At 37.4% G+C, this 21,914-nt stretch overlaps 1 protein-coding gene across 1 annotated transcript in view; it reads left to right on the plus strand.

Moving 5' to 3' along the window:
• SYT1 (synaptotagmin 1) overlaps positions 1-21,914 on the plus strand; it is a 339,396-nt gene that overhangs the window by 64,444 nt on the left and 253,038 nt on the right. The window contains exon 2 of the mRNA XM_066319213.1: positions 15,901-15,991. The gene's annotated coding sequence lies outside the window, so the exon portion shown is untranslated. The remainder of the gene's footprint in view (positions 1-15,900; positions 15,992-21,914) is intronic.

The following is a 21,914-nucleotide window of genomic DNA, read 5'->3' on the forward strand; positions in this document are numbered from 1 at the left end:
GATGTTTACTGGAGGCAACCACAGCTTCAGTGACACAGTGGAATAGAAGTCTGATAAAGAAAGACAGTGTATACTAATGTACTAAAGTAATTTATTCACCTGAGAGCACACAGTGACAGAATTGTTCAAATGTTTGGATTATGTGAAAAAGGGTGAAAGAAGAAAAAAAGTGGGCGATCAAAGCTTAATTATTATTTACTTTTTATTTGTTTATCCAACACAAACATTGGAATAACTTCTGCTAACTTTGTTGACCTCCTTTGTCTATAGGATATAATTAATAGGGGGATGTTTTTTGCCTTTTGGAAGGAATATTGTGTCTTTCAAGCTTACGAATAGTTCAGGTACTCCATCAAGTGTTGCATTGCTTTCCAGATACTGGGCCACTAATCTGATTTTAATTTTCCTAATTCAGTACTAAGAAAAGTCTAGCTTCTTTTGTACGGATTTTGATAGTAGTTGCTGTAATGGTAGTGTAAAAGTCTTCAGTATATTAATTTAATAATACAGAGCAAAATCTAGAACTTCTTGCCTTAAGAGATCATAGGGTTTCTTTAGAGGTTTTCTGCCTTTTTTCCTTTTAGTATTATTATTATCTGTTATTTTGGTGAACAGTGTTGTGTAATTACATTTGCATGCTCAGGAAAAGGGTCTTAAAGGGTCATGGCTCATTTGGGTGGCAGAGAGCCCTGCAGGTCTGCATTTGAGTGTCTGCATTTACTGAATTTCTGTTGAATCACACGTACTGCAGGAGAGCACGATGTGTTTTAGAGCAGAGGTAGCCAAGCTTTCACAAAGATTCTCTGGCTCCTTGTTGGGGTACCTTGTTGTGTAACTTAGAGGAGTCCTTAGCTTGTTCAGGACTGCATACTGTAAGGAATCCATCATGGTGCTTCTTCATCCTCATTGAAGTACCAGCTCGTTCCTCCCAGAAAAAGTGTCAGAGCTGTGCTGGGCATATAGCTACTAGGCAATTGAGTGGGACAAGATACTTTAGTCTTCTTGAGTGGTAGAAAAGAGTTCAATAAGTTTTAATGAAATGAAACTGATTGTGTAATCTTTTAGACAGTGACAAATGTCCAAAGTGGATGAAAGTTTTAAAACAGAAGCTTAACTCTTGTGCTTGTTGGAGAATCTCATGGAGCTTCCAGCAGTTCCTGCTGCAGGGTAGCTCTAACATTTAGTCAAGAGATGCAGATCCATCCTTTGCAGTGTTTAGTGTATATAATGACCAAAGATGCCAATGGCATAGGAGTCATAGGAATTCAGTTTAAGACAAGAGGCAGCAGATTAATATAACAGTGAAAGGGGGAACAAGTCCCAGGAAACAGATTTGAAAGAATAAACATGAGGTCTGTTTTGATCACAGCCAGAATTACACAGCTCCTTTCTTCAGCTTTTGTGCTGAGTAGGGTTTGGCCAGGCTGGTAGTACTACTGAGTGCTTTAATATGTACTGTTCTTTGCAGACACTGTTTTGAGGCTCTAAATTGAGTCAGGAACCACTATTTAGTGGGGTTTTTTTTGGGTTTTTTTTGGGTTTTTTTTTTTTTTTTTTTTTTTTTTTTCCTTTTTACTGGCCTCTGTATCATTGATAGGACTTAGGAAATATAAAATTTGGGGTTTTATTTTTTCCTCAGAAGTTTTCATTTATAACAAAAAAAAATAACTAATGACAGCCGTGTCACAGAATCTGTTACTAGAAAAACTTATTTCACCAGGAGAATATATTCTCTGTAAGTGATTTGTTGTTCTCATAATTTTAAGTATTTACAAAGGATTCCTTTTAAGGGTTAGTTAAGTTATATGGGGGGAAAACATTTCACTAGCAAGTAAGTTCCCAGAGGAACAGTAACAGCAAGAAACCCTGTTATGGTAATAGAAAGGTTTATAGCTATATGAGTCTATATGAGAGTCTTATGCCAGCCCCTACTCTGATAAATCACTGAGATATTAGATTATGCTGAAAAGGATGATGATGCTCACGTTTTCAGCTACATCAATAGTTAAGTCAGTTCTAAGGAATTATATAGATGTTACAGTGATTTAAAGGGATACAATAAAAATGCATTCTTTCTGAATGGCATGCCAGTTTAATGAATAATATTGAGGATAGTTGTAAAGAAACAGTATGTAACAAAGTAAATTCTCTTCACTCAGCTTTAATGCTGTAATTAAAACACAAATGCTATTTATGGAAAAATCTGTTGTTAAAAAAACAATTACAGTAGCTTGTTCTTCCATTGAAAGACAATAAAGAATGTTATTAAATTTTTCTGTTTTCAAGTAAAATGGTATCGAATTTTTATACATTATCATTTTGCTCTTTTTCCCCTCCCATCTGTCTGTTTCACCTTTAAATTTTAAAGAGCTATTTTTTCCAGAAATAATTGGGTCATTTTTAATTGCTGTCAGCAATTTGTTAGTCAGAGTAAAGCTTACTCTAGTTCCAGTCATGGATTTGTGAAAGCTTCCAGTATTAACTGTTGCAAATAGATTTTGTGGCAGCACACTGCTCTCCTCTCCACCCCAACTTGCTGGACATCCATGTCCTCTGCTTTTTAAATGAAGGTGGAACATCCTACCCTGAGATACTGCATTCTTGTTATACTAATTTTTTTCTGAGCATGGTATTCAAAGAATAGATGAAACTATGCCAAAACAGTGATGGCTGTTATTATCCAAATGTATCCTAGTATATCCAGATGTATCTTACATTATAAATCCTTCTTTTCACGAGTTTAATAATGCATATTAGAATAGCCATGTAAGAAGGGTTTCATATTTTCAAATGGATACACTTCAAAGTAAGCTCGACACAAACACAACTTTGTAATTAGATAACATGTCACTGCTGTGCATTTTGTTAGTTTGTTTTTCCACTGCCTTGATAATTATAGTGGTGAGATCTCCTTATTTACTGACATTCTGTAGGATCACACTAGTAATTCACCTGAAATGACTGTCTGCAGTCTTACAGGGTCTTACTGCTGAGGCTTTTTGAATGCTAATGTAGGTCATAATTAATCAATAGTGATTGTGCAAAACATAAAACATTTATATGATCTTCATAACTGGCATCTAAATTCTCCACAAGAGACAGCCTGAAATAGTAGCAGAGCTTGTCTTTCTATCTCTCTGTTGTAGGCTTGTCCTGTCTGATGTGCTGGCATGCTTGCCCTAAATAGTCTCTGAGGTGAATTGTTTGGATGTGTCATTTCAAGTGAATATAGCTTTGCATACTCCTGTAGCACATAAAAGAATAGAATACTGAAAGGAATTCTAAATAGCATACAGCAAAATATGAAATACTCTTTTCTGCTAGTCTTACAGAAGCAGCACTTTAATCTGTCAATTAATATTATTTCTTGAAATACTATTTTCAGTAGTTAATAAAGAAAAAGTTTTATGTGCTTTTTCAAAGACTGGTGGTTTCCTTCCTGTGTAAAATGCAGTCTTAAGCTTCTTCTAATGGTAAGAACAAGCACATTCTTTTCTCATCTGTTTGTGTTTTGTCTTTATACCTTCATTAGGATGAGACTTTATAGCTTAGATTCTTTGCTCTATTATTTTTACTGCTATGTTTCTGCTTGATGGGCATTACAGTGGATTTTCTGACAGAAAAAGGACTTAAAAGTGGCAACTTACTTGAAGTAACTGGATAGTGTGTCCTGTTACTCCAATGCCAAAGTCAGTGCGTGTTTAAACCCTTCGGTTTATTGCTATGATGTTTTTCTTTCTTTTGACTGCATATTTGCACAGTGCCCAGCACACTAGGACTCTGATCTTAATTAAATCTCAGGACTGAGCTGAAAAAAGAGTGAGTATTTATTATCTGGGAAAAATATGACAGGGAGGGATCTGGGATCCAATAAACGCATATAAAATAAAATAAGCAATTCCCTCCTCAATCTTGTCCACCCAAAAATCAGCCCACCAACAACTAGAGGAGCAGTTAAAAATTAATTTAGGTCCTTAATTCTTCAGATGCATGTGGGAGACCAATTGGTTATCAAATTGGTTTGTGTTTTTTTAAGTCAACGCTGATGCAATATTGTGTCTAGAAAAAGTGATCTATGTAATTCACTTGTGACTCTTCCCTAGGAGTGTGTAAGAAGTGAAATCACATGAAGCTGGGGGAAAGCTTTGGTATACCATAAACACTATATTGCATTATATTGTATAAAGGTAATGATCTAAAACTGCATGGATGCCAGGAAGAACAACTCTGCAAACGCAAAACCTGGAGATGAAGCTGATTCTGTTCAACCTAAGATGTTGGTTTTTCCAAAAGATAGAGCTACTAAATTTCTCATACTCTAGTTTAAATTTTGCTTTATTGCTTGGAGTGATAAATTTTGATGCTGACCTTTAGGAAAAAGATTTCTGACTGACATTATTAAGGATATTGTAAGAAATCCTGGAGGTATTGGAGGTGACTAGAGTTAAACATGGTAGGTTTTACTGAAATGACTAACTGTAATAGATGCCTGACTCCCATGAAAGTTGCTGGAAATAAGGTGCTTACTCATTTAGATGCTTTTACAATCTTCATTAGGTGCTTTTGTGCATCTTTAGACATGTAAATACCACATCTGCTGGTCTAAACAAAGAAGTGTATGCACTGGCAACATTTACAATGACAGAAGTCAGGTATGCTTTGCCTCAAATCAGTGGGCTTTGTTCATTTATGCCTCTGTCTGAGGATACTCCAGATGTAATCAGTTTGGTTGCCAGCTGACAAAAAATATTCAAGTGAGAAATTATACTTCAGGAGGATGAATAAATGTTTTTTGAAGATGAGAAGGCAAAAAATAAAATCACTTCCATATGACACAAAGCTGTAAGTGTGTGATGTATCTGGGTTAGTTTCATATAGAACAAGACCTGATGCTAAATTCTTGGCCAAAAAATATAAAATTGGGACCACACAATACAGAGCTCTTCTGTTTGACATCAGTTCCATAACACAATAGAACTTATCATTTGTAGGCTTGTCTGGTTTTCAGGAAAAGACTAAGAACAGTTTAATCTGTCCAGATACATCAAACAATATGGTGCATGTGGTTTAAAAACAAAACAGTTAATCAAGCAAAATTTTACTTAAAATACCTTATGATTCATCAACCAGTCTATGCACACTGTCAGCTGTGCCTTTCTGAGCAATTATTTATAGACTATTTAAGTGGCCTGGACAGGATGTGGAACTGCTCAGAATAATACTGTATTATGAATTACTTCTTCAGTTTGTTTCACTTCAGTATGGACTGACAATACAACAGTGAGTCAAGAAAACTGCTGTTTTCTTGAATGCAATGCAATATAATGTTTGTACTGAAAATTAAATTTTGCCTCAAGTAATGTTTTTTCCATGTTAAAATATTCCTGAAGTAAGCTATGAAATGTGTGTGAGAAACAGAATTACTTATTTAATCTTATTTAATCATATTTCTACTTCTTTTTACATATGTACTATCACAAACTTTAGAAGTTGCATTTCTATCAGTAAGGGTCACCACTGAGTTCTTACCTGCATGATTCCTATACAAGCACAAAACACCAACTTGGCAACAGCAACAGGCAATATGATGGAGAAGTTCCTTAGTAGACTGAATGCTAGTTGAATTTTTTTAGGGAAATCAAATGTATGGAGTGCAAGGAAGCTGGGAGATGTCAAACAGATCAGCAATGTCAAGAATTGGACAAGTTTTGACCGGCTGTAAATTAAGGAAAAGGAATTTGAGATATTAGAAAGGCAAAGAAAAAAAAAGGAGGGAAAAGGGGGATAACGCGGTTATGGACATGAGGTATTTAGAAAATTTATTGTGTACTACCTGGAGCAAAGACAGTTGAGTAACTTGTCTTTGCTGCACTTTGGAAAGTGGAATGACAAGGAGATGGAAGTGAGGCCTCTGAGGTGACGTCTGGTTTGAGGATTGTGACCTCAGTAGTTGCATTTAGACTGCATGAGTAATGCTTTTGGGTGTTCTGGTTGCTTGTTCATCAGTGTGCCTGGAAATCAGGGTGTAAATGGTAAGAGAAAGAAAAAGGGAAGGTCACTGTGTACAGTTATATACCATTCTGGCTGACCTGAGACATGAACTGTGACCGAGTATCTGTATTGAGTCTGGGTCAGATGGAACTAACTTCCTTCATCGCAGCTCATATGCTGCTGATTTAGGTTAGTGACTAAAACAGTGGTAACACACCAGGATTTTACCTATTGCAGAGCAGCACCTGCACAACAAAAAGGCCTTTTCTGACTTTGTCCATAGCAAGTAGACTGGGGGTGGGTGTGCAAAAGCTTGGGAGGGAACACAGTCAGGATGAGTGACCCAAATCGACCAAAGGGCTGTGACTTAGAATGTCATGCTAAATGATAAAAACTGCAGGCTGGTCTTTCCAAAGTAGGTGTTGCTTGGAGGCTGTTTGAGCACTGGGATGCTGGTGGGAGGGCTTTTGTTTCACTTGCATATTTTTGCCCTATTTTTTTTGCTTTTCTTTTTAAATTGGCTTTTTCTCAGCCCCTGAGTTTTTTCTTTTTTCTCTGATTCAGATTCTCCCCTCCATGCTTCGAGGTAGTGTGAATGGCTGGCTAGTGAGGACTTAATTTTTGACCAGGCTCAACCCACCCAGTATCTGAAACTTCAGTGTCCTTCTGAATTCTACTGTTCAGAGATACTCAGAAAGCTGCCAGCTAGAAATGAAGCAGTAGTGTTCGTTTTTCTATAGTTGAAAAAAAAATGATTGAAAAATTGAAAACAAAAGAAAAAAGTAATATTAATACAGATGTTTTACAAGAACTGTTTATTTCAATGCCCATTTGGGAATTTTGGACATTTTTATGGCATTGTGATATTACTTTTCTGATAAGCAAAATCATCTGTATCACTTAATATTTGCTGCAGGTTCCCAGTAAGCAGTTGTTTTTAAGATACATTACTTCACACCTTTGAAGCCTGATCATCTAATACTTACAAGCATCAGGAAATCCATTGAAAACTAAGTGGACTTTTTATCTGCCTATAACAGTGGGGCTTTGGGTTTTTTCAGTATTATTTTTGAAGTAATGGCTTAAAGACTGAGTGAGCCATTGGTCATGACATTTTGTTCATTGAAACGAATCCCCCTCTGCCCCCCGCCGGGGCTAGCTCAGTTTCTTGGGAGGCTTTGGGGGAATATTTCAGGGATAGGGTAAAAGATCCAAAGGAGGCTCTTACCCCCAGGGTTGATCCAAGAGGTTTATTCCAGGAGGGGAAACGAGGGCAGGAGGCCCAGAGGGCAAGGGAGGTCCAAAAGGAGGGAAAGAGGGCTGGAGCCTTGGAGAGCCGGAGGGCAAGAGGAAGAAAGAGGGGAGGACAGGCCCTTATCAATGCTTCTGTCCAGGGGGGATGGCTGGATCTCAGCCAATTAGTTCAAGAAGGGAAGGAAGGGTAAAACTACATGGTTACAGGCTTCAGGGGTCCTAGAGAAAAACCATTCCCCAGAGAAATACAACAGTTCATCACTTGGGGACTGTCTGAATGAGTGCAAACTTTTGGTACTCAAGTAGTCAACCAATACTAAAGTTATATCTGTGTATTTACTTTCTATTTTGAGTCTTGAGAGAAATACTAGTATCTATCATACATACTTCGTGTTTTTCACAATGTCTTGTTAAGGTGCAAACTAAAAGACTAAAAACTGTGACTCACTTACACCTTCGTATAGGCACTATACAAAACAGACTAGTTTCCTCTCCTGTTAAGTGACAGGCACTTCCATATAGTCAAGAAAGTAGTACCTCAAAGACAAATGAAAATTATTTAAAATGCTATCTTTACTACAGCCTGGTTTTAAATAATGAAAATTATTTAAAATGCTATCTTTACTACAGCCTGGTTTTTCTGGAATGATGGCTTGGTTATTATTACATTTATGTTCATAAATTTGTATGTGTATGATTTGTGTGAAAGTTAACAATAGAAGATGCAGATTGAAAAATATGTGGGCCTGGCACTCTTTCCTCTACCAAGGCAGAATTAAGTGTGCTATGCATTTGTTTGTCTGAACTAATTATAAAATCTCATGTGTGTTGTAATCTGTATCATTCTTGATGAAAACCTGGTTTCACTGTTGTGTGTTGTGAGTTGGATGAGCAGTGTTCCCCTGTGTTCCTGTTTCCAAATAAGTGCAACTCTAAAAGCTTGCTATCTAAGCTGTGTTGCCCAGTTGGGCAGTAGGAACTCCAAGCTTAAAATACAAAGCATTCCCACTCTTAAATGACACTTTGTTGTAATTTACCATAATTTGACTGCTTTATGTGGGTACCTATTCATGGTTTGGGTGTAGATTCTGACAAAGAAGCTTCCTGGAAAGTGGATGATAAAAATGTGATGATGAACTTGTCCTTCGTTCTAAATGCAAACACTAATTTTCAAGGGAGCTAATTAAAATCTTTATCTGCTCCCTAGTTGCAAGAGAGCTCTGTCTGGATGTGTATGATAAGTTCATGCTGATAGAGATTTCTAATTTGATTGGGGTTTATTTTCCTGATTTTATGAGTACAGCTCTTTCTTTTCTTCTTTTCTTTTTTTTTTTTTTTATGTTCATAAGTCTTTGCCAGAGGAAATGGCAATCTTTGCCTTAAATGTTGCAGTTGGGAAACAATGCTTGGCAAGTAGATTTTGATTTTTTTTTTCTTAGTGTATGAGAGAAAAACAGCAACTCAGCTCATCAAAGCTGTTTGTAAAGGAAAATCTTCTTTCCAGCCTAATTGGCTAATGAACAATTGTTTTGAGGAGAGCTGAGTCTGAGGTAGTATACAGGATTTTAATAAACTGTGAGCTTCTATTACTAGGTCTTTGTGAAGATTGTTTTGTCATCTTAAAAAGGACATGCTAAGTTTTCTAGATACAGAGGGGCATACTGTACATCAGCTTGATGCCGGCAAAGAACATTAAACTCTTAATCTGGCATTACAAGTTGACAGCTGGTCACGTTAGTTGACTTTAATAATTGCTAGTTGAGCAAGTCCACAGATCCAGAAAACAGAACATCAAAAACTTGCCCTTCCTTTGTCAACTTGTTAACTGTATGTCCTTAAGTTAGTTTCACTTGTGGCATGAGAAAAAAACCAATTGTTCCTTCTACAGAGAGTGCTGTATGAGATACTTTGTTTGATATCTTTCATAATTTAAAGGTTATGCTTGTAGCTTAAGCTGGAAATTGTTTTTTAGTAACAAGTAAATGAATTGATCAGTGAGGAGTTAGAGGTCAAGAAATTAGTGTGGTAGGAGAGGTCAAAATGAGAGTTTGAGGGTAGGAGTTGGCACAGTGTAAAGAAATGAAATTTTTTTATCTGTAGTGAACTATTGATTTTTTCTTTTAATTGCATGCTTCAGCATTCAGCATTCATGTGGAAGAAAAATGTTTACAGCAAAGCAAGATATGTGTCACAGTCCACTTTTGCTATAGTAAAAAAAATAAATGGTAATGATCAATGAAGCAAGAGCAGAAAGAATGTTACTAAGTAACATCTATGCATAAGTGGAATGGAAGCAGGAGTGTGATATTTACACAGAATTTCAAATGAGAACCCATAAAGTAGGGTGCTAGTTGAAATAATATTTTTGTCTTCTTGTCACTTAAATGCAGACCGAAGTGTGTATTTGGCCATTTGTATTGTGTGCTAGTTTTGATTAGGAGGTAGAGAAATGGACCAGAATTTCCTTCACTAATATTGTATCATTTTAATAGATACTCAGTGCATATTCTTCTGAAAGAAAATATCCCCAAAAAGAAGGTAAAAAATATCCTGAGAAAAGAGAAACCAGAAAACGCATATAAGCTTGAATACTGACATGTGGGAAGACACTTTTTTCTTTAATGGTGACAACTCAAAAGATGTTTGGCACATATCATCAAGGTCTTTTTTTTATAAATGTCTAGCTGTGTGCTACCATATGGGTACCTAAAACAACACACTGAGAAAGAAAAAATGTGCAAGTTGCAATTACTAGATCAGACAGTTCTGTGTGTTCACATGACTCTGTACTGTAGTCACTTTCTGTTCTGCTCTTACTTTACCAGATAAAGTGAAGCATAGTTCCTCCTAGGTTTTAGACCATCCTGTTGGATTCTTCGTTTACACTTGTCTGTTTTACACTTGTCTGTGCCGTGTAAGGAAAGAAAATTAATGTAACATTTATTATTATTATTATCATTGTTATTAATTTTTCTCCTTCACCATTCTGAATAACAGAAGCCACTACTAATGAAATTAAGATCATGGACATATCCAGTTTAAGCCATACAAATTTGTTCAGTACAAGTGATCTCACTTGTAGTACTAAGGACAAGTGGGTGATGCAGATGTATCATGCAGTGGTTTTGACTAATTCCTGGAATATGAAGGCATCAATTTCCTTGCCTTTGCTTAGGCTGAAGTATAAACAAATTCAGATCATGTAATTGAAATGGAAGAATGGTTCCAAAAATTCAGACCAGGGATTCTCTTAGCCTTGGATCTACAGTGTTAAACATCTTATCTCTAATAAGCCATAGCAGATTTCCAGAGAAGAACAGAGTAAGAATACATAACACATCTCTAGAAAATTCCCAGCTGCCAACTCTTTTCAGCTCAAGGGATGTCCTAAACTTGGTGTGATATCACCAGCTCTCAATGAATCTCTTTTCTAAATTCATGTTAAGTTTCCCCATACAGCTTTTTAAAATTTTCTTGTGCCCCCTAATATATTTCTGGCATTTTCATGGATCTTTCACCTGTTGTGCAGAGAACCACTTTCTTCTGTTTGCTTTGCACTTCGCTCCAGCTTCCTTTAATGTTGCTAGTTTTCCTATATGCTTTATGCCAAACCTATAATGATGCAAAGGTCGAGTTTGAGTCCTCTATCCTGATAAAAATTATTGCAGAATATCACAGAAACGCAGCTTCGCCACTGAACTTATTTACAAACAGCTTTACAGAAGGAGAGTGTAATTTTTAAAGCACCAAGAGGATAGAAATTGTCTGATGATACTTTTCCTCACAAAACCCTATTGCATACCTCGTCTGTATGGACAATAAAAGGCACTGAGATCAATTAGCCTGTGTGGTAGGTACTCATACTGAGCATAGGTTATGCTAGAAAACTACAAGGATAGTGATATAAGCTGGATTTTGCAGATAATTTGAATAACAGCCAATGTTTAGAAGATGAGAGGGAGATCTGATGAAAGTAATACAGGCTGGAATGATGTCTGTATTCACTTCTTATTTAAGTCATTTATCATGTATCAAGGGCTTCATAACATTGCTTGGGTTGAAGCTTAAAATTTGTTCTTTGGTGTAATTAACAATCATTTGCAGTAAAAGAAAGATTGTCCAAATCTCTGCATATGTCATCTGATAAATTTAGGTCAAGGCTGACTGAAAGATCTTGCTGGTCTAGATTGTTAAAGACTTCTGTGGTTGTTTCAGAGGGAGGATAATTTCAATATGCTTCAGAATGAAAGAAATGTTTTTTGTTTAGTACCAGAGATAAAAAATAACATCAGAAGCCCCTGAAAAAAAATTACTACTGTCTTCCAAAAATAAAAGAAGTTTGCAGTTCTTTGGTGGTCCTTTTAAAACTAGAGGTTTGGTCCTTTTTTATTTTCTTGCCTGAGTAATGATGCTCCATGGAATTATTCAGTCTCTTTCTGTGTTTCTAATTATTCTGAACTTTTGAAAAAGAGAGACCAGTGCATACAGTGGAGAGATACATTTTTAAAACTAACGGAAGGGATTAAAGAATGTGTGAATTTTGTACCTCAACAGTTTGTGTTGGTAGTAAGAGTTTTTGCACTACTAAATTGTGTTATGAGCACTGAATATTAGGAGCATGTCATAGTCAAATATGTGGTAGGTGGGCTACAGCTGTAGCATTATCATCAGCAGTGGAACAGACTACTATACTTATTGACAGGACCAGAAAAATCAATTAAATAGTTTTATTCTGAACATTGGTTAAAATTACTTTGTTGACAAGATACCTTTATATTGCAATCTGAGGTAATGTTGTGCTTAATTTCAAAATATCACTTAAAGTTTTCTAGTGAAAAAAAAAAAAATCTGTCAGAAAATACACATCTGAAGGCATTTTATCCCAGTCGTTTGTGGTAGAGATGGCAGTAGGATGACATTGTAAATTTGCTCAATTTTATACTATTTCTCTCTGAATATCCTTGTCCTTTATAACATAACTGCAGGCAAGCCCTTAAGTTTGCAGATGTAAATAGCCAGTGTCAGAATGTGCTTCATGCAGAGCAAAGCTATACCTTCACCTGAATACCTCTCAAGGTGAAGCTGTCTGCTAACCCTCATTGTAGCTCATGTTACAGAAATGAACAGTTAATCTTTTCTGTGCACAGATTTGGTTTTTTCCCAAAAGCAATGAGAGCAAACTGAATGTATCTTCATCTCCCAGTGTTTCTGGTAGCATCTTTTATAAGTTGGTCATTGACCTTTCCTCATAAGAAAGCCTTTTCCCATCATCTTTTAGTACCTGCTGTCTCCTTTCTCTCTCTTACTGCATTTCCATCCAGATGTCCATACTACTAAGGAGGTGTCTGAGAACAAGGCTTTTGATGGAGAAGAGCTAATCCATTGAAAATATACCACCAGCTTACTATCTTTTTATGCAATTAACAAAGCAAGACGTGGCAGAACAAAACAACTCCTACCCCCAACCTCCATTTTGTTTGTGTTTTTTATCTCCATAGATGACACATCAAGGTTTTCCACAGACAGCATTAGTATTCTGGCAAGCTCTCACTTGTCATCTGTAGATCACCAAAGTGCTGACAGATGCACTGTTATACAGAAATGCAAAAATTAAATTTTTTGTTTCTGTATGTATTCTGCAAAACCCCAAACCATTCAGATCTCTCCTTGCTACTCAGTTCCAGCTCGCTCAAGCCATCTGCTTGGTTTTCCTGCTGCATTTGGTCTCATTAGTCATGTTCACATGTACTTCAGGCTGCTTAATTTCATTATGCAAAGTATTATGCACTGTTCATCCAACAAGTGAGAGAGGTTCATTCTGCTCCCTAAGGGACTTGTAAAAAGAAATTTTAGATCTCTAAGAAAACCTAAAAATTCTTGTTGAAACATGGTTCATGCTTTGTTGTTACCTATACTAAAGCATCCTAAAACTTACTTTATAGATTTATCTTTCTTTTTCTGACTCCCAGATGTTAACTCCTGTCTCCTTAGAAATATTTGCATCTAACTAGGATTCTTCAACACAGTTAAGATCTCAGCACAAAACTACATGTCATATTTTGAAAGTTTCCTTTTTGGCAGATTTAGGTTTTCTAGCAGTGAGATTGCCAGTTCTGACAGAATGTGTTTGTGACCATGCCTGTGAATATTCACTAGAATCAGCAGAATTGTAAGCCTTTTGAAAAGGAAAATAATTCACAAAAGGAAGAGGGATCTGTTAATGAAACAAACATGAAAAAATCTCCATTTGCAGTCATTGCTAAATGTGCTCTGGCTTCTCAAAACTCCGTAGATTGAGATGCAATAAACTCTAGCATCCCTAGTAGCCAATAGACTTTTTGTTACAAGATGAAAAATATCTAAAAAGAGTTTCCCATGATGACTTTTTTTACTTCCTCAATGTGTTTTCTCAGATAGAACTCTGCCAGGACGCCAGTGGACAGAAGAGTATCAGAAAACTGGTCAGACCTGAGCTGAGGAGGGAATGGCTGAGGCTTAATGGGCAAAAGCAGTGGATTAATAGTCAACCTGGATAATGAGAAAGGGCATAAAAATTGGACATGGAATGGGAAACTGGGACTGACTAGACAAAAAGAGTCGGAATTGGCAGGGAGCTCTAGAGAAGACAGGTTTAATAAGGAATTGGATAGCTGGACAGCAGATGTAGAGCTGCCAACATTACTGCCAGTAGTATCAGCCAGTAATCCTAGCTTGAGAGAACTGGGGATGATTGAGAAATGAGCCAGGAAGGCAGGAAAATGGAATTCGTTGTCTTGGATATATGGGAATGTACAATACATGCTACATGCTCTGAAGAAAGAAAAAAAAAAAAAAAAAAGGGAGGTGGAGAGGAAATAGGGATCCATTATGTGATGTATAAAATTAGCTGGGTTTTTTCTTAAAAAAATTTCATCATGAAAACAATTATTTTATTTTAAGAATCTGGTCTAGAAGGTATATGAATTCTAGAGCATTCACAGAATAGGAGGGGTAAACCCCTTAAATTCCTTGAAAAAAACAACCTAGGCACTGAATAGGCATTGCTCCCCACAAAAAAAAAAAAAAAAAGATGACTCAGAGACTGTAATAAAGCCTCAGAAATAGACTGAATTAAACTTCTACTGCTTGACATTGCAGTGATGTTCTTTTATTAATATTGTGGTTTGCATCTAATGAGTTTAATTTCACTTTGTTGTTTTGATAAATAAAGATATTCTATCTAGACAGCCACAAGCTACAAAATAATTGTTCACTGTGAAAGTCAGAACATTTTTAACCAGCTTTTCCTGATAGTTATTTCATTAAAACCCTAGGTCCTGGAGTAATTTAAAGGCTTTATTCTTTCTTTCCTTTTCTGATGGAAAAGATGTTATGTGGAGCTCTAAATTCTTGTACCGCCAGACTTTGGTGGCTCTAAATTCAATGCAATGCACCTTGCTGATATGGACTTTAGTCCCTAAAAATTAGAAGGCAAGTAATAGGTATATACATTTACAGAAAATTCCATCATCTTTACAGTATTGATTTATTTGTACTTAACTAGTGAAAAATGAAAGCTTCCAAAGTATTTAAAATACTTCTAATGAATTTTTGATTTTATTTAATCCTTTGGTTGTTTAAAAAAATCGTTATTTACAATTTTGCAGTTTTAAATATTGTCAAGTCCAACAAAATTAAATACTGGTAGTACTTCCTCCTAAGGATAACAATCAAAAATGCTACATATAAGATATGGGGACTGAGGACAGGCTTTATGAGATGTGATTCAGGTACTGGGCAAGGATTCAAGGCATTTAAGACTGAGAAGGATCCTTGAACCAGACTGGTGTGACTTTCAGCATATTGTTTAATATTTGTGTACCTTAGCTTTCATCTGTAGAACAAATATATTGATACAGCTTTACTCCTATTATTTACTGTCTAAGGGATTTGATTTATAAAAATCTTAAAGATGTCTAACAGTCTTATTCAAACAACTTCCAGCACAGTGAGCATTCAGTCTTAACTGGAGCTTCTAGTTGCAGCTGTGGGGAAAAAGTCATGTGAATTCCTTTAATTTACCAGAACAGGAGACTGTATAGAAGGCAAATAGAAGAGCAGAGAAGGAAAAAAAACATCTATTATAATCTGAATAGTTCTAGGAAATTGTTTTGAATCTAAGATTAAATTGACTGCTGACGCTTTTCCCCGTAAATCTAAACTGTTCTGAAATTGGCTGTTTGTGTATAGAAGTTAAAAAATGTTCAAGTATAAATCCACGTCTTTCCAATATCCTGTGAATTCACTGAGCATGCTAAGTTAAGGAATCTTGTGGCTTACAGCAGTAGAAAAGCGTGATGTGAGATCATTACAATTCACTTTACTTGACTCACTGATGAAATCTACAGGAATATATAATATTGGAGCACACTAAAAAACCAGTCCAGATCAGTCCATGATGAAGAAATCTTGTTCACATTTTTTTCTTCTGTGTCTCTTAGCAAACAGTCTGATTAAATCTCATGATAATCAGCTACGGGCAATCAGCTGAAAGGCAATGAACAAACCAAGTCCATTTAAAGTAGTTTTTCAGTAGCAGTTATTTGTGGGCAGAGTTGGAAAATACAGCACTAGAGGTACTGGCAAGTGTTTACATGGAATGTCTTTCTTTTAAAGGGAATAAAGGAATATTTTTCTGAACCGTGAAGAAGAAGAACCTTCTTTCAAGATTACTGTGTGAACACTGCATTGATGCCAATCATATAAGGTAATTTAAACAAACAAGATTCTTTTAACTTATATAATCTATTAAATATCTTAATCCATGGCACTTTCCAAGAATTAAAATGGAGATAGTAAAGAAATTAAAGAAATAACTTTTTCTTTTGCAAAGTTTGTTAGATTAATGAACATGTAGTTTTGTAGTAATACATGATATTTCATTTTGAGATTAAAGATTAAAAAATCCAGTTGATTTGCATTTCTTGTTCAGATAGTAGTTGTATTCTTTGCCTTCTCTCACCATCAATTTGTGTTTTATCAAATCCCAAGCTGTCATGGTTCATTATCCATAGATGATCTTGAGCAGCCTTGCATCACAAAAAAATATGCTGTGGCATCTGCCATTGTGCACCACTAAACAGATAATTTCTGAGTAAGGCTTGTCTTTGATTAGTACATTCAGTAGTGTGTGTCCTTATATTTTTGCCTGTGAGTATCTTATGCAATGTAGCTGCATATATTAAGGTACTGTGATTTTTCAGGTTGCAGATAGAATGTCTGCTATGCCTTTTTAGCTGATGAGTTCCATTTGAGTTAATGCTTGTACACTGCAGTCTCCACCAGGCAGTCCCATTGCTTCTGTAGTCATTTCATAAAATTCAATACCAGTGATGTAGACAAGCACAGTGAATTTAGGAGATGTGATTATAGTATCAGGCTTGCATCCTAGACCCTTTTCTGATTTTAGGAGCCAAAAATGTAATTCATGTCACAATTGCATTAACAGCGTAATAACATCCAGATATAAATATATTTAATAAGGAAATCTTTATTTCCTGCAAGGTACGTACATTTGTGAAGAGACTCCTCATTTTTGAAAGATAGGAGCTAAACTCAATGATCTTGATGAGCCCCTTCCAATTCAGCATATTCTATGATTTTATAAAAAATATTTAATCTTCTAAGTCCCCTGAATCTGTTCCTGTTCCACCAAAACTTGCAAATAAATTTTTGTTGAAGTAGTAGTGTGTTCATCACAGTGATAAAATTAATTTTCATCTCTGTTCACTATCATGCATATCTCAGTTACAGGCAGTTTCTTCTGAGAAAAGGAAATACTGTCTTACGAATGTGTCTGGGAATAAGTCACCAATGTTATAACTCAAACTAATTTAAATGAAAGCAAATGTTTTGGGATTTGAAAGTTGAATTTCCATTTGAACAATAGCTTCAAGGACTTTCATGCACATTTTACTGTTTCGTGCCCTGAAAAGTATTGCTACTAAAGAGATTATCCAGATAGACCCATGAGCTACAATAAGGTTCTCAGGAATATGAAATAGAATAAAGTTGTCTGTAAAGTAAATATGAAGTGGAAAAGCAAATTAAAGCAAAAATGGGATATGAATGAATCTAGAAGAATTTTTTAAAAAATCTGTGCCGGTAACCAAAGTGCAACAACACCTGAGGATCACATGCACAAATCTGAACTAGAAATGCTTCTTAATTTGTTACCTGAGTCACAGAATTTGTTGGGTAGGTCTTCTAGTGTGCTGAGGTCTATATAATATACTACAAATTGGGTTAGAGGGGTTGCTGTATAAGTAGAGTCAGTAGGAAATGCCTTCTGAGACTTTTTGAGTATTAGGAAGTGTTTAAAAAAACTGGAAATTTTTAAGTGTTACAAGGAGTCTTCCTACCTAAAAACACCATTATATTGCAAAAAATATTCCTTTAAATTTTTTAGATGCAATTTCTCTTTAATACTACTTCTCATTTAGAAATATTTAGGATGTGTTGATTTTGGTGGTATTTTTTGCTTTGGAGGTATTTTTTCCTTGATAGTAACAGTGATGAAAGCAGTTCTCCTCTCACGGGAACTATTACTTCCAGTGTATTTGCTGTGAACATTCTAAAAAGGCAGAATGGTGCTCAGGCCAGCTGAGGGAATCTCCACAGAGCACAGAGAAAGACTGTAAATAATACAGATCCAGAATCAGGAGGTCCCAGACCAACCAGTCTCAGTGGTCTGACCCATTTAAATTCAAGATACCATGCTAGCTGATAACAAAATTCTCATGAGTTCTTTCCTGTTTTCCTGCCCTAGAAGTGTTTAGTTTTTAGTCCATTTGTGAAAAACAAGGAGCCCTGGAATCCTGGGACTACGCAAGAAATAAGGACTAAGGTATTGTTGCAATGAGCACCAAAATTTTAGGCAAAGGTTGAAAGACTGTAAACCTGCTTCAAAAAATAGAAGTATTTAACAAAATTCCTATTACTATGGTTTTTACCTCCTTTTTTTCTGAACTAACTCTTCACTTGATTTCTCTTTTGAGACCAGACTTTCCACTGATAAAGTCCCTGGGCTGTAGATGGATACATCTTGTCTCCTTTAATCACTGCCATCTTAAAGGTAAACCATTAAACAGCAGTGAAAGTGGAATGTCACATAGATCTGTAGTGTGTGCATCCATTAAAAATAGGAAGAACAATAAATGCAAAAAGTACTTTAATCAATGTGTTGAAATTTATTAAACTCTTTATAACCCCCTTAGCTGAAAGTAAATTCAACTATTTTCTCTTGGCAACATAGGCTGCGATGAGATTTGTGGGCTTGGGGGATTCAGATTGAATCAGGTACACCGAAGACTTCTTTGGGGAAAATGAAATTTCACAAAGTAATACAGTCAAGTTCAGATCTTACTCTTCCTGAAAGAAAGAATAAAACTGCTGGTGCAAAAACAGGCCTCTTTCTTCCCACAGTGCTGCACTTACTGTGTTACAGTCTAAACCAGCAGCAATTATATATAAGCTGTTAAACATGAAAACAATCAAACATTTGGCTCACTGAGCCAGAGGTGGTACTTGGAACACTTGCTGTTTATCCCAGTCAATCTCAGCATCAGTAATGGTCAGAAACCAGGCGCTTGTTCTCCTGCATATGTTTTGTGGCAGGGGAACATGCCTTTTCTCTCCTTTTTGGCAGGCAAAAAAGAACCCGAAACTGTGTGGGAAAATAATAGTTTTATGGGGAACGTATGCACCTAAAAGTGCACACCATATCTGGGAAGAAAACTGTGTTTTTTAACTGGCTGGATAAAAGCCCCATTAGATTACTAGAGGACAAAGTCAAGATGCTGGGAAAATTCAGAATGGTTTTGAAAGACAGGGTAGTGATAGCTGTAACAGTGGGGTTCCAAAGGGCTCCATCCTGGACCCAGTTTTCTTTAATATCTTCATTAATGACTTGGACACAAAGGAATACTAAATAAGTTTGCTGACAACACTAAATTGGGAGGAGCTGTCAACTCCTTGAGAGCAGAGAGGCCTTACAAGAGGCTCTGACCAGTTACTAACTGTATGAAGTTTAACAAAAACAAGTGCTGGGTTCTGCACCTGGGACGGGACAACCCTGGGTGTATGGACAGACTGGGGAATGAGATGCTGGAGAGAAATGCCATGGAAAGGGACCTGGGGGTCCTGATTGATGGCAGCATGAGTCAGCAGTGCCCTGCCAGCCAGGAGAGCCAACCCTGTCCTGGGGGGCTTCAGGCACAGCATCACCAACCTGGTAAGGGAGGGGATTGTCCTTGTCCTGCTCTGCTCTGAGGCAGCCTCACCTCCAGTGCTGGAGGTGTTTTTGGTGCCATAGTATAAAAAAGACATTAAGCTCTTAGAGGGCATCCAGAGGAGGGCAACAAGGATGGTAAAGGGTCCAGTGGGGAAGCCATATGAGGAGTAGCTGAGGTCACTTGGTTTGTTCAGCCTGGAGTAGAGACTGAGGGGAGGCCTCAGTCTCAGTGGTTTTCAATGTCCTCAGGAGGGATAAGAGTGGTAGGTACCAATCTCTTCACTCTTGTGACCAGTGACAGGACCCAAGCAAATGCCTGAAGTTGTGTTGAGGGAGGTTTAGGTTGTATATCTGGAAATTGCTTTTCAACCAGAGGGTGGTTGGGCACTGGAACAGATTTCCCAGGAGAAGTGGTCACTTCACCAAGCCTGACAGAGTTCAAGAAGTATTTGGACAATGCTTTTCAGGCACGTGGGGGCACATTCTTGGGGCCAGGAGTTGGACTTGAGTTCCAACTCAAGTTGGGTCCCTTCTAACTCAGCATATTCGATGTTTCTATGAGTAAATTATTGCAAGATTTTAGGAGGAAGAAAAATACCCCAGGTGTAGGGCAAAATAAATGGATAAGTGGGTAGGGTATTCTTTCATGGAATGAATTATGTTACAGATAACTACTGCAGGAGTTCATGCACATTTTTTTAAATGATTGACCTTGTCACAAAGAGGATACCAGATTAGTAGACCATAAATTTAGATTGGTTCAGAAAGTCCTCTTGTCCTGTCACAGGTTTGGGCAAGCAGTGTTGAAAAAAATTTTGTGACAAATTGGCTCAGAAAAACCCAGCAGGATATTTCTTACTATCTTTACATCTGAATAAATCAGAATGGACATTTTAAGAAACCCCAGTGTGAAGCTAGGGGAACGGCTATCATCCAAGTCTCATAAGCATAGTTATTTTCTGAGGTGCATTGAAATCATGAGCCTGAAGTGCTCCAAGGGTATAGTTTCAAGATAGTGTGTTTGCTGGAAGTGATGATCTTATATTCCTTTTTTGTTCCAGCGCTAAAAATGAACAGTAGTTTTCAGCCAGATAAACCTTACTGCTGCCTCACAAGAAAATAGTGCAGTGATGTGCATGTGAAAAGTAGGGCAGGATCTCTTCTCTTTTGGCAGTACCAAAGCCTTTAGTCAGTTTAAGCAGCTTTTGAAACCACTCCAGAACTTTGAGCCTGCACAGAAGGTGGTTGGGAGCATCAGGTGGTGGAACCAGCAGATACTTTCTGTGTAGCAAGTGTTGCTCACCTCATTATTAGCAGGTGTGCTTTGCATTGTAATGAATAATGAACTTTGGTCACTTTTATATAATTGGACTACCTGACTTTGTAAAATTCAGTTCCCAGGTTTGATTCCCAAGAGCGGTGGGCTGACCTCAGCGGACTGCCAGGCTGCCACCCAGCCCGTCTCTCACTCCCCGTGTCTCAAGATTAGGGTGGGGACGTCACTTGCCTTAATGGACAAAACAGGCTCGTCTTGTGGAATAGTAACTTAATTTACTGCTGATTAAAACAGGCTGGTATGGTGAAAAACAAGGACAAAACCTAAAACACCTTCTCCCCTTGTTCCTCTCAAATTCACTCCTTTATTCCCAGCCCTTTTGCTTGACCCCACTGAGAAGCACAGGGAGGTGGGAAGTGAGGTTTGTGGCTAGTTTGTAACAGCTCATCCCCTTCACTCCTTACTCCTCGCCCTTTTCCCCATGTCCATCATGGGGACCTCCCAAGGCTGCAGGGGAGCCTGCATGTTGATGGGGTGATGCAACCCACTATGGGCTGCAGGGGAATCTCTTTGTTTCAGCTCTGGGGCTCCTCCTCCCCTCCTCCTTCTCTCACCTTGCTATTTCTCACACTTGCCCCTCTCACTTCTCGCTGCTGGGCAGTGGTTTTGCACCATCTTAAATACATTTCCCAGAGGTATTCCCAGGGGGTTTTGTCCCCACCTCAGCTGTGGGGCTCAGCTGTGCCCTGTGTTGGGTGCAGTGAGGGCAGCTGGAACCTGCAGTGACCAGCCCTAGGCAGACTGTGCCTCTCCTCCCAGCGCCCTTCAGCCTCGGCTGCGACAGGACAGCAGTGCCCCAGACACCATGGTGTCTCTCAAACAGTTTGAGCAGCCTGTAAAAGTAAAGATCGTTTTCTCGGGATAGTCTAGGAGACTTCAGGGTCTTTTTTTTTCTAGCCTCGTCTCACAGCAAGTGAGCAGGTTTTGTGTGTAACCCTTTGTAGGTGGCATTGAAAAGAAAAAAATGTTAAAATGCATTCCTTCTTTTAAAATGTTAACAAATATTTGGCTTCTATATCGCTGTGAATTCAAGTTTTTAATGTTCTGCATGTGCAAAATGTG

Source organism: Sylvia atricapilla, chromosome 5 (assembly GCF_009819655.1).
Source record: "Sylvia atricapilla isolate bSylAtr1 chromosome 5, bSylAtr1.pri, whole genome shotgun sequence".
Lineage (NCBI taxonomy): Eukaryota > Metazoa > Chordata > Aves > Passeriformes > Sylviidae > Sylvia > Sylvia atricapilla.